The following is an 8244-nucleotide window of genomic DNA, read 5'->3' on the forward strand; positions in this document are numbered from 1 at the left end:
CTTTGAGAGGCTCCGCGGCTCGTCAGTGAAATTTAATGTTCAAACAAGGCTTTAGAAAAGGTTTCCCAAAGCAAAAGTGAGAAATTTGAAGGAATGCAAAAACAAAGCAGGAAAACAATAGTCTTCCTGTCTTTTGTTTTCGTTCGCCACATCTTCAAGATAATGAGCAAAGCTCTGGACAACATGCGTAAATGTCAACCAGTGAAAATGTTCCGTGACTACGCTTGCTATCTGACACTTTTCCGCGACTGTAAGTGAGTGTCTGGAGAAAAATGGCCATTCTGCGCGATGTGGTATTTCTGCACCTACCAGAAGTTAATAGAACAAGAGGCTACAAGTAGCCTATACTCGGGCCTGCAAAAGTACAGTCGTGTATCGTTAATTTAGCTCTAAAGAAAAGAAAGAGAAAAGTCTGTCCTTCTTACATCGGCCTTACATTGCGATTCTCATGATTTTCGACTGCGTATGTAGTGAAATACCCGGACCCAGATTATCTTCATTACAGGTGGTGACAATGACCACTGGACCATGGAAACGAGGTAAAAATAGTGTATTTATCCCGAAGTGGCTAAGCACATTGTTTTTTACTGATCGATGGGTATTCTTGCCCAGTGTTTGAGAAAGGAAACGCTAATTGAACGGTTTAAGATGAAAAGAAATGACTCATCGAAACATCTTTTGCAGAAAAAAATGAAAGAGAAACGAAGTTTAGATGTGAAAACATCTTTCCAAAATGACCAAACTTTCGCGCAGTGCTGCACGTAAAAAACACTTTGTCATGTGCGCGACACGTGAAGATCCGCACTATATCTCAACACTTGAAAATACTCTCAGAAGTACACAAGTTCCTTGAGGATGGCCATGCCAAACGAATCCATACCACGAGAATATAAATACTCACAGTAATCTGCACATCGCCCACAATGCGGCGACACATCCGGGACTTTTCCCCACTTTGCAGCGGCTAAACTGCGTACCGCAGATATTTTTGCATTCTTTACTATTCTTAAAAACAAAAGGCTCTGAAAAATTCCTGAGCAGTTCTACTTCTTAACAAGAGGATTACACAGTGTATAAATTTACTCTCTCACACGTGAACAGACGTGAAGTTTAATCCCATCGTGGGTCTTGAAAGAATTTTACAGATGTAGCATTTCATGACAAGGCGTTATGATTAGGTAGCGTCTTTGTCGACCTTAAAATGTCTCTTCAATCTTGTAAACATTGCCTCTGGGTTGTTACAACATGTGGACGGAGGATCATTTTGATAGCCGTGCCGAGCCAAACAGGACATAGCTTTTTATTGGGAGACATTCCTGAACTGTCTATTTTCGGTAATGTTATAACCAGTATGACGTCAATATACATTTATTTAAGTATACACGATTAGAGATGTGCTTTCGTTTTTCGTTCAGTGATTTGAATGCATTTCAAATTGCTGTATTTTTTATAAGGGCTACAAGTTTATTAGTACCGTACTAACAAAAGGCTTTTCTGCTGGTATGTACTACCCTCGTTAAATGAAGCCGTTACTTACTTCATTTCTTACTTACCCTCAAAGGACAATTTAGAGAGGTTAACCGTTACATTTTGATTGCCATAGGTCTGTTGATGGCATATTTTGCAGTGAAGTTGGCAATATATAGTAAATATCTTTCTTCAAAAAGTATGAAAGTGTATAGGTTTGTTCTAGACAACTTCACTTTAGCACGGTTTCCATGGCAATTGTAAAGGTATTCCTCTTTCTCATATCTCAGTGCTCTCCTGTAAAACGACGATAACGTAAATATTTAAGAAATGATAACAGTAACCAAGAAAACAGATGGATTTTCGGTGGCGTCTTGTTTATTGATATCAGAGGCAGCAAAGATTTAGGCCGTAGAGAAGAGTGGCCGGAAGGCTCGCTCCCTGCAAGTAATTTGCCCAGCACGTTTACTGCGGAGTTTTGAGTTCAAGGTAGTGCGGCCCAGAGGTTAGGGCGCTTTCCTTGAGATCGGGAGATCCCAGGTTCAAGACCCTTTCTATTTGATTATGTGTAGTCCCTAAATCAACTTTTCAGCTGCCCTTGTAAATAGCCGACTGGTTTGCCGCCAGCTACAAGTAACCCAGGCTCAATATTAGTGACAATGTAGAGTTTCTAAGGGGAAATACAAGACCCATACGAAGCGAAGTTCAAGTCTAGAAATTTGTAAAAAACATTGCGAATAAAATCGATAAAACTTACTACATGGTTTGTTGCAGTTGTCCGTAACACGGAGTTTCAGAAAAATAAGGTCCACTTCCATACAAGGAAAACGGAAAGGTAGGCAGCTGATACCGCCATTTTAGCTCCGATCGACTCAAATCCAACACGATTTTTGTCGCAAAAACCAGGTAATTAAAGGCATCTGGTTCGTAGAATAAGAGATGTCCGGAACTCTGAAACCACTAAAGCTTGTCCTGCTTGCTGAGCGAAGACAGCAGGCTCCGTAAAACTCTTACATCGACCTTTCAAAATGACTGTCGGTATGCGTGGGGATCACAGCCTGGTCAGTTTGAAAACGAAGGTTAAACCTGGGGCGCTTGGTGACGGGTAAACTAGTCCCTGACCAATGGCAAGTCCCTGATTCGTGAGTTTACAGGCAAGGGGTTTGTTGGGAATTATGACAACAGATTTCTGGAAGATTTAAGCCTGGTTTTCCCTCGCGACGCAAACACAAGCATAAGTAGCTTATGCTAAGTGAAAATGAATGTCGACATAAGCATCAAGATCAACCACGGCATCCGCCATTTTGTTGAAATATTTAGACGCTAGGAATCTGGAACGAGTGCTTTCATTGGCCGGACGTAGCAAATTTCCTTGTGCTTGTGCTTCCATGTTTCGTTTTCACACGACGAAAGCCAACGCAATTATAAGCGCAAGCACACTGAAGGGAAAGGAAAAAAGTTGATGCTTGATGCAGTTGATGCAAACCTCATTTTCACGGTGAAATAAGCTCTCTTACGCTTGCGCTTGTGCTTGCGTCGCTAGTGAAAACCAGGCTTTACCGCGGATGCTAAGCCTCGAAGTTTGCCAATGATTCCTCGGAAAGGCAACTCAAACGTCACAATTAGGATAACAGGGAACTTAAGCAAGCGACGTTTTTAGCCACAAACGGAAACCGGAAGTAAAAATTTGCTGGGAAAGCAGTCTCTGACAGATTTTTAAACTAATCGTCTCTAACAGTGAAAAGATACTTTAAAATATAAATGTGGTAGAGCCAAGACCAGTTTCAAAGGAAAACACGTTACTTGCGGTTGCCATCTATGGCTAAAAAACCGTTGTCACGTGCTTAAGTTCCCTAATAAATATTTTGTCCGTGGGGTGTACAAAATAGGTTAATTTAGTCACAATGAAACACTGAAAAAGAGCAGATTACTCTGTATAGGCTCGACAACTTCATTGAAAGAAGAAACATCTCTGATTAATAGCCTGTCAGTCCCTTACCTATCGCAGCAATCCACTCTCAGAATGCTGGAAGCGGCTATTTCAGAGAATGTATTTCGATAAAATCCGGGAGAAGTTTTTCCCCTTACCCGCCTAGAAACTCGAGCCTCCGGTACTTGTGATGAGCTCCCCTTGTTGCACCCCTGCAAAGTAAAACAAGTAAACTTTTGTCACAGAGTGTGTCGCTCTGAATCATAAACGTGACTACAGATTACCGACCAAATGCTTGCAGACAAATACATATTCTCTTATATTTATGACTCTTATTATATCTCTGAGATAGTACGCGCGCTGTAATTGGCTTAATTAGCGGGCCGTATTCTACAGTACGGCCCGCTGTACAGCCCGCTAAATTTAAAATTTCGACAAAACATCTAGCGAGTTTTTCATGTCATTTCTGTTGCATAAACTTGCACTGAAAACTGTTTGAATCTTGCAAGCAACTCTTTCAAACTTAACAGCCAAGAAGATTTAGTTTTTGGGATTTTGGCACGGCACTCTTTGTGGCAGTTGAACCATCCGCTTCACTTTGACTAGTTTCCTTGCCAACAAAAACAAAATGTGGTCTGCTCCTCCATTACCACAGTCATGTCGATAGTTCCCAACAACTCAATTTGTCTGAAAAAGGTCGAAGTGCTATAAACGCGATTTTCTGAACGTGGTTTCATTCCTTTAACCAAAAAACTTGAAGAAGTGGCAACATATTCGGATTTCGATGTGTTTTGTTCAAGTTATTGCTGAAATCAGGCTAAAATAAAGTCGGTATATTTCTTTTCGGTAACCTCACAAATGATAATGTGGGATGTTTACGAAATGAATAGGAATAATTCCTGGAGAGCTGTACCATATCTCCATTTGCTGTTGTTAGATATGCAAAATTTGCCATAAATACGCGATAGATATTGCTAGGAAGCACATGCTGAAACAGCGAACGCTATTGTTAGCATGCAATGGGTAGTTTGCCGTGGAAGTCACGCCATCACTACTGATAGTACGTCCGCTAATATATTCTACTATCACATGACACTTAAACTAGAGTAGCGGGCAAGGTAGCTAAGTGTTTGCAATCCTCTGGGTCGACGAGCAATACTGCAGCTCATTCCCTGCGGTCCATGCTTAGCCTTTCGTGGCAAACAAGAATTGACATCTGTGTGTAGGAGGATCAGGTTACAGTTATAGTTAATGGCACAGTTCTCCTGAACAGTACTCCATATATTCCGAAAAAAAATGTTGATATTATGTTGGTCTTTGGGTTGAACTAAGCGCTTAGTAATAACCATTGTAATTTTAACTCTGTTTTTTCATAGGATTGCAGACTGTTAAGTTTGGTTTTAAAGACCATTTACCACATAGACTGCAAAACAGTCGTATTTATTGCGAACGCAAGCGACGCGGTAAATAGTCAAGTAAAAGGTTTGGAACGAATGTAGAAACGGCGAGGGAGAATGGGGAGAGACGCGAAAAAATATGACCGTCCGCTATGCATATATTAAATTCGTTCAAAATTATCCGTTCTTCCAGCAACGGGAAATTTCCATTGGTTTAATTCTGACGCAGCCTGTCATCAAATGTCAATCACACTTCATCAAAAAGATATAGACGCCGTATCAGTTTCACAGTAAAACAGTAAACTCGCGGGAAAATGGACGACGTGGACTTGGTATGAAGAATGCTCGCCTCCCAATAAGCAGTGTTCTCCACAAGTCACAAGTTTTAATATTTTTAGGTTTATTTAACACAATCTCGCTTGATACAGTCTCAATCACTAGTGTTGTCAATCACTGTCAAAAATCCCACGCTATCGAAATATTATAAATTTACATTCACGCCTAGATCACTTCGGAATTTCCGGTGTCTGTCACATTCTCTAATTGATTTGTTTTTCATAATACCCTAAAGATTTAGGAAACGAAACCGACAATTACTTAAGTTCACGCAATCAACGACTATAATTTTCAGTCTCCAACATTGGATGCGCTTGCGAGCGATTTAGGATTTGTTTTGAAATCGGAGCAAAAGGAAGCTGTGGAAGCGCCTCTCAAAGGAAGAGATTTTTTTGGTGTGCATCCAACGGGCTTTGGAAAAAGCCTGATATTTCAGCTGTTTATTTTGGCGAAAAACAGAGCCTCCAACTCGTCAAATGCATCTTCAGTCGAACGCCCGACAATTATTGTCATTTGTCCGCTCAAAGCCTTATGGGAGAGCAGATAACATCGAATGAATTTAGCCTTTCTGCCGCTGAACTAAAATTTCCAAACTGCGTTTTAAAACAACAACCGCACAATCTGCAACTGTCAGACGCTCTTTTGGTTTTCTTTCTCTACGAGAGGCTGGTTTTTTTGGCGTTGTTTCCAAAACACGACTGAATCGAACGTACGAAACTTCGCGCCTTCCGAATAGCGAAGACAAAACGACTGAACATGGCAACACAACTACGGGCATGTGAGGCTCGCGCGCTTCACACGCGAGGATCACGCTTACGGCGCTTCGCGCCTTCCGAAAAATGGTAGAAAACAACTGTTTTGCAGTCTATTTACCACAGCACTCCATCGAACCAATATAAACTAGACGCCCCATAAGCGTACACTGGGTTCCCTGTGGTACGTGTTACTCAAAAACAGAAGGGACTGAGTTGGGTGGTATTGAACTACAGCGTTTCAGTCAATTTTTTCAAGCCGGGAGTCATTAAGACCAGTTAAGGGGTCACCCAGAAGTCGTGCCAGCAGAGGCCCTTTGGCTCACACGTTCATACGACGAAATAGATCTTTTTTCGGAGGTTAAAAACCTGGCTACAAGCCTATTAATCATTTGTCAGAAATAAAAAGTCCTGTGATCTTTAGAAAAAATAGTCACGCATTGCGTACGTGTGGTAGGGCAGTAACACAGCGCTTTATTTCATATTGTCAACTGAGCTTCGTTTTGTCTTCCAGGAGATTCAAGTCGTCTTTGCGTAATATGTAGCTCTAATAGTACACGATATTGTTTTGGTATTGTATATCATTGTAGTGCCGTGGTAGAAGTCTTAGGTAAATAGCCCCCTAAGAGGACATGTGGTTACTAGCAAAGTACTAAAGCCAGAAAGATTGAAGAAAATAAAAGGGAATCGAGAAACATTGGCTTCTAGGGTGACACGTTGATCATTTTCAAGTTGCCTCACAACTTCTTTTCACTACAAGTTTAAGCGTGCACTCTGAGCCTCTGACCTGAAACCAAATGAAAAATTCCCTAGTAACTTATGGGTTCAACAACGACAGAGAAGGAATCGAACACCTTAAGTGGACCTGTTATCTCTGTTGTCTGGCTATTTGTATTTATTTGTACTCAACTCTGCACAGTCTTCCGGTAACAATTGGAAATTTCACTAATTCTGGTTAACCTTCAGTGGCGTCGAAAGTCATTGTAACGCGAATGGTGTTTTAGTGGAGCTCACGAATGGAACGTCAATTGGATGAACAAGAAAGGCGGTGAAAAATGAATATCTGGAATCTTGAAAGCGACGAGTAATGCATGGTCTTCGACAACAATTTCATTTTTGGTATTATATACAACACTGAAATCAAATGGCAAATGTTGTATGACTTTAACAAACATTGAAGGAATCGAACGCCTTGAATGCATCACAGTGTTGACTGAAGTCGCATCCCAGTTGTCTGGCAATTTACAGTTATTTTGTACTCAACTCTGCAAAGTCTTATTTATTTGAAAGAAAGCTTGTTGTCTCTGTTGTGCTTCGTTATTTACGGTCAAGGTTCTTCCGAAAAGGGTTTGATCTAAATTGTGAGACTGGATTTTTTTAATTGCTGTTGGAAGGGTTTTTTGCTTCTAATAGCAAATATTTTGTTTGTTTCAATAAATTTTACGCTGGGAAAGGTTTTTGTGACATTTTTCGTCCAAATAAACTACCAAAAATAAAGCTTTTTTAACGACTTTTAAGTGGAATATTTTTTGTAATTTAATATTCTCTGTCAAAAATTTGCATACGAAGCCTGAAATTAACATCGCCGCTCGACCAAGAAATTTAGTCGCTGATTTACCTCTTCGTCGAGTTCTCGTTAATATTTTATAAATTTTGGTGTTATGTATAACACTGAAACCAAACTGCAAATTCTCTGGTAAATTATTCGAGTTGGATACCAGAGACTGTGAGACGGAATCGAACACCTTGAGTTGTCTGTGTTTATAATTTTCTGGATATTTATAATTTTATTTTTTGTACTCAACTTCTGCACAGTCTTCAGTTAAAAAACAATTTGAAATTCGACTAATTCTCGTCAGTCAAGAATTATTTGAAAGAAAGCTTGCTGTTCATTTTTTGCTTCATTATTGAAAGAAATGCTTCTTCAGTGAAGGGATTGATCAACATTGTTCCAGAGAAGAGTCCGGTCACGGGTCAATAACCCGACAAAGAAGGCTTCCCGACCCAAGAGATGAAATATAAATATTCAGTTAAACTTTATAACAAAATTAAAAAACGAAAGACGTAAGTTTCTTGGCTAAAAAGTACGTTGTTTAATTCTAAAAGCGACGAACATTCATAAGAACCTTGACACAATGTGATCACGTGCACCTTTGTGGTTGCCTAGCACGTGATTAATCTGCCCTTCCCCAGGAATTTTAGTGTTTCTGTGGTCGATTGTCGTTACTCTTTCGCTGAGAACTGGAAACTCAGAGTTTTATATGAAAACCATGCTATTTTGTCTTCATCTGCCTTTTGGCTTGCCTTCTACTGTTACCGTGTATCATGAAATTTTTCAGGGACTTTATTTTGCGGATTGGTC

Source organism: Montipora capricornis, chromosome 7 (assembly GCF_036669925.1).
Source record: "Montipora capricornis isolate CH-2021 chromosome 7, ASM3666992v2, whole genome shotgun sequence".
Classification (NCBI taxonomy): Eukaryota; Metazoa; Cnidaria; class Anthozoa; order Scleractinia; family Acroporidae; genus Montipora; species Montipora capricornis.